Raw genomic sequence first — 6,000 nt, 5'->3', positions numbered from 1 at the left:
CAGCGACCCTGTGTCACCAGGCAGCAAGTAGGGTCTCTACCTTTGTCGCCAGCCTATGCCAGAGAGGATTTGACTGTAATTAAGATCCAGTTTGTGGTGCCCTATTTGCATTCAGCTCATCAAGGGCAAGAGGGGGGATCTTTAAGGGGCTGATACAATAAAGCTCAAGTTTATCTCTGCTTACCACTGGGGATTTAGGAATAGGACTAATTCCACACCTAATCATTTAAACGCGTGAATTCAGATGTTGTTGAAATGGCTTTTACACGGGTTCCAAAGGATAAGCCTCTTCATTCGGCTCAGTAGTAGAAGATGTGTGCTGTATTTCAACATTCACTTAACAAACACTGAAGACCAGCTCTGAGAAGAGAACGATGCTTTGACACCAGAAAATCTCAGGCTGGTCCCTGCCATCTAGACAGTTATCCATTTTGAAGACAAATACACTTCAAAAATGGTCATCATACAAGACAGTTTATATAATTAGATGTTGATAAGAGAATCCAACTAGAAGAGTTTGAGGATTTCAGGAAAGAGATCTCAGGGAGCTGGAATAGGCTGAGCAGAGTTTCATGGAGAACTTGAGATGACTGTGCAGAAAGTCAGGAACATTCTAGATGGGAAGAGTAGCTTAAGAACAGAGCAGGTAGAAGAATGGATGAGGCATGTTTGAAGGGCAGTGAAGAAAGGCCTGGATGAAACAAGCCATTTACACTGAAAGGGCACCTGGTTTGGCTCAGTCAGTGGAGTGTGCAACTCTTGATCTTGTGTTGTGAGTTCGAGCCCCACATTGGGTGTAGAGATTATTTAAAAAAAATAAAATCTCGGGGCGCCTGGGTGGCTCAGTCGGTTAAGCGTCCAACTTCGGCTCATGTCATGATCTTGCGGTTCGTGGGTTCAAGCCCCACGTCGGGCTATGTGCTGACAGTTCGGGGCCTAGAGCCTGCTTCGGATTCTGTGTCTCCCTCTCCCTCTCCCTGCCCGTCCCCCCCCCCCCCCCCGCTCCCCGCCACCGCTTGTGTTCTCCCTCTCTCTCTCAAAAATATATAAATAAGCATTTAAAGAATTTTTACAATATCTTTAAAAAAAAGAAATTTGCACTGAAGAACTTGCAACAGTACCTGCTCTAAGACGTGCCAGGCAAATTCTAGCTGCTGAGGAGGAGGATGCTAAGGGCAGATTCTGGAAGCCTTGAATGACTGAATAAGGACTTTGGGCTTTATTTGGTAGTAATGGAGAACTATTGAAGAAGTCTGAGCAAGGTAGGAATAGGTTACCAGTATTGTCTGGGGACGACTGAGCTGTGGTTTGGAGGTAGGGAGCGGGAATGGGTGGAGGAGGCATGTTAGCAAGCCCATGAACCAGAGCAAGGGGGCTGCATGCAGTGGGAATGGTTGGTGCCGCCATCAGGAAGCACCGCTAAGGGCAGGCAGTGTCACTGTCTTGGGCACAAGTGGCAGGAGAAGTGGAGCAATCATCAAGAGAAAGAGATTCCTATCGTTTGCAGGGTTGAGAGGGCCATTCTCAAAGCTTTGGAGGGCTTCAGGTCACTGAAGCTGACAGTTCCACAAAAAAAGATTTCATCTTTCCGCCAGTTTTCAAATCCAAACTTGTGAAATGCTCAGACACCTTGCACCAGTAGGAGTCTGCCGTTCAATCTCCCTTGTCATCGCTGGTGCTTGAAGCTGCAGGCCAGCCCTGCCAGGAACCAGGTGCTGCACAGCTCTGCTCTGCTGGTCTCCTAGTGAGTGACAAGGCGGAGGGGCGGAGGGGCATTCGGGCTCCACAGCCGCCCCCCTCACCCTCGGACCTCACGCTTCAGTGCCCCTCGATGGCATGCAGCCCGCAGCTTCCAGCGAAGCAAAGCAGAATGGGGAATGGCAGCCAAGCCGTCCCTCCAGGCTGCCTCCCATCGGCTCCCCTGGGCCGAACAGAATCAAAACCTCCTGAAGCTAATGAAGGTGAATTTAAACTGGCCTCCAAAGAATAGCAGGTTATGTCCCCCAGCTGACTAAATAGGGCTTCCTCTTCGAGGCAGCTTAATCTGCAACACCAGGTTAATACATAATTCAAAGTGGAAAGTGTGTGCCTTGACTACAGCGAGGCAGCTACTACCAAACAAAGTTACCCTTTCATGCCTTTCCCCTCCTACTGACAAGTACTCTGTAATCAGTACCATTTCTAGGTGCTATGTTTGAAGAAGCAGGTGTAAGGACTTTTCTGTCCTGCAGTTGCAGTGGTAAGAGTTTAACTCCAGTCTGTCTCTCTCTCTCTCTCTCTCTCTCTCTCTCTCTCTCTCCTTGGATGGAAGAATCATTTTCATTTCAAATTAAGGGGCCTCTGCTCTGCTGGCGGCAGAGCCATTAGCCCCTACCGAGGGGCCAGGTTCTTTTATGCTGGCTTGAAGGTCAGGATTAGGAGGGCATACCAGACCGATAACGGAATATCAGACCAGACCTGGAGATGCTTTTCTTGGAATCCTGAACAGAAAGAGCTCTTCCCGGCCATTTTTCCTTTCTCTCCCTCTCCTAGGCAAATGCAGAAAAAAAAAAAATCCAGAAGGTGATTTTCAACCGTAATCTCCTTCATGTTGGGATATGGTACAGCTACTAAAAACTATGTTCATGAAGATGAGGAAGATGCAAAAATGTTTCTGATGCAATGTTAAGTAAAAAAAGGCAAGATACAAAATTGTCATGTATACATGATTATGTTCACTTTATTGCTTTCTTTTAAATCCTATAAAGTAAAAGGCAAGAGAGAAGTTCACCCAAATATCAAGATCAGGTTTGTCTGGGTAGTGGAACAATAGATTTTTTTCTCTTCACTTTTCTCTCTGTGGTTGCCAAATTTTCTATTAATAACTATAATAATTTTGCAATAAAAATGTATTTAAAATGATATGAGTCTTGAATTTGTAAAATTTCCTTCTAAGCTGGGGCAGGGTGGGATATAGTCTATATCACACACAAGTTCAGGTGTAAAGGGTTTAGGAACCTCAGTCTACAAAGAAAGCAGTCAAGGGGCACCTGGCTGGCTCAGTCAGTAGAACATCTGGCTCTTGATCTTGGGGTTGTGAGTTCCAGCCCCACACTGGGTGTAGGTATTACTTCTTTAAAAAAAAAAAAAAGGCAGTAAAGTTGGGAAGGCGAGGATATAGATAGAATTAGTGGTAGTCAAAACTTCAGTAACTTGCTTTATTTAAATCCTTCCCACCGATCCTTTGAGAGAATTTAGCAGGGAAGGAGGCAGTGTGCATCCAGCACCTTTGAGTGAATTATAAAAAGACTTCTTCCTGGCAACATAGTCCTGAGCCAGCATACATGGTTTGCTTGGTACACCCCAGCTGATGCCAGCCCCCACTCACCCCCTCATCCAGGATCCTAGTGATCCCGGGTAAGGGAAGAGGGTGCACATGAATATGGGCTCTAGGCATACCCTGAAAGGATGCTTTTCCTGAAAAAAAAAAAAGGGTGTCCAAGAATGATGTCAACAGCACGGCACTGAGGCTGGAGGAAGCCCCAGGGACAGGTTCTCTGGGCGTGGTAAAGAGCCCCTCATGCAAGTACCTGCGCGTGTGCCCATACCCACGTGCGCACCTCACTCACTGTACTAAAAGTGGACACATGCATACATGCTCATTACACAAGCACACACCCACTTTCTGGACTTTAGTAGAACACTATCCCAGTCTACAGTCCCAGCCGCTGTATCAGCAGGAGGGAAACAGATTGCTTAAGGTAACCTTGTTCCAAATTCATTTGGCTCTTGTTACAATAACATCCACAACAGTTTTTAAATGTGCTGGCATTTCTGCTTTATGTCCCCTTTCTTGATGAAAGACATCATTAGTCACTGTCACAGAGGAGGTCCAAAGCCGGATCCTCCGTAAAAGCAATTAGAGAAGAGCCAATGGTGGAGGCAGATCTCATCCACTCCTTCATGGGGAAGGACCTCCCCCAACCCCACAAAGTATGCCCAACTACCAGATTTTCTTTTTTCTTTTTTTGGCTAGGACACCCCCTGCCCCCAACACACACACACACACACACACACACACACACACACACACACACTCCTTTTGCACAAGGTAAGCTAATGCATTGGTTCTGGCATCTGGCCGTTGCACATTAGACTTTTAAAACCTTGGGGCTTTTTAAAAAACACTAATGCCTGGACCCTATCCCAGATCAATTAATTTAGTAAGAATCACTGGGGGTGAGCCCCAGGCTTGAATTTTTTTTTTTTTTAATTCCTTAGGTGATTGATTCTATTATGCATCTGAGGTTAAGAACACATCCTGAGGATTCTCCTCGGCTGAGATTTGCAAGTACATATCTGGCACCAGGAGGACAGTAGAGAGCCAGCCAATCCTGGAGGTGAGCTCCAGAGAGTAGAAGTGTCTGTCCATTTCCCTCTAGACCCTTGCCTGCTGCACCTGACTGAATTAACTGACCTTAAAAACTGAACAATGAACTAATGAGCTACCAAGCCAGAAGAAAAGAAGAAAAAGGAGAAGGGATGCTGATTTAAACTGGAAATTAGGAAGGAGTGCCAGGGAGAAACACAGAGGAGGACAGGACCAGATGGGAGGATCAGTCCCCACATCCCCGCAATACACCTGGAATTGGATCGACATAGTCTTTTCTTTGGCTCAAGTGCTGCCTGCCTTCTCTAGGAGAAGTGGGGGGCGGGGGAAAGCAGCCAGCTCTTGTCAATGGCAGGACAGAGCTGCCAAAACCCAACTTGGATCAGCTTTCAGTTTCTAAACAACAGAACTTCGGCATTTTGGGGGCTCTTCCTATTAACCCAAAGGATGGGTTGGTACTGGGTCTGAGCTGCTCTCTTTTGGGGCATGGGGTCCCAATCTCTCTCCCTTTGTTCTGGCCTTGGCCATGGAGAAATTCCCACATGGCTGACGCTGGAGCCTCCAACACTGATACAGTTTCTTTGGGGAGTCTGGCCGGGAGCTCATCCCACCCTCCAGCTCTCTGAAGCATCAGTACCACCATTCTTTCAGTAAAGACAGCCTAATTCAGGCTGGCCCTTCCTGAGGATTAATATGGTCACCACAGGGTTTGAAGTCTTGAAAGCGGTGTGTGGTCTAATAGAAGGTGTGTGTTGTATGTGGGGGGGGGGGGGGAGGGAGGGGCAGGGACGATTGTTCAAGTTCTAGAGACTCTGGAAGTAGGGAGCAGGTGGCTTTGTTCTCCCCAGTGCCAGGCTACCTTGGCGTGTGATGACTAGGGCTGTACATCAGAAAAGCCCCACCCAGACACTGTTCTGAGCAGGCTTCAGCTCTAAGGCAGACAGTGAAGATTAAATCTTACATCATTTAATAAGCCACTTAAAGGCCCCGCGGCTCTTCCTAGTTCCCCAGCAGAGAGGGCGCTCCAGCAGCTCAGAAGCTCCCCGAGAACTGCTCTCTGACAGTGTCACAGCTCTCACCGCCAGCTGCTCTGGGATGGAGGGAGGTGCTGGCTGTGTGGCCAAGCCTAAGAATCCGTGAATAGAGGAACGAGTTTCTCTGCCCTACTGCACTCTCCCCTCCCCTTCCTCTTTCTCTTCCCATATGCAAGAACTTACCTGTCTGGACCTTATGCTTCCCTTCTGCAAACGAAGGCTGTTAATTTCAGTCTCAATTTTTTCTCTCTCAGGGATGGTATGGGACAGAGCTATCAATGTATTTAAGCAAGAAATATAGACACAACAGATAATAGTTTAAACTGATCCACTGTGATCATTCTGAAAATGAAATCTGAGAACTGAAACGCTGCTTCCAGGAGATGAAAAGGTAAAAAAACAAAACAAAACAAACAGCCAACCTTCAAAGGGGACATTTCTGGGCTCTGGTTAGATTTCATGGGAAGACGTTGTACATTTTCTATGTTGCACACACACACGCACGCACACATGGCTCTCTGCCTCCTCTGCTCCCAGGAAGGCAGTCTCGGGTGGCTTCTACCTTAGCCACCCCCAGAAGGAAGAATAAGGCTTTAA

This window comes from Panthera pardus, unplaced genomic scaffold (assembly GCF_024362965.1).
Source record: "Panthera pardus isolate Hobbes unplaced genomic scaffold, ASM2436296v1 HiC_scaffold_19, whole genome shotgun sequence".
NCBI lineage: Eukaryota > Metazoa > Chordata > Mammalia > Carnivora > Felidae > Panthera > Panthera pardus.
Note: the sequence above shows the minus strand (reverse complement) of the source record.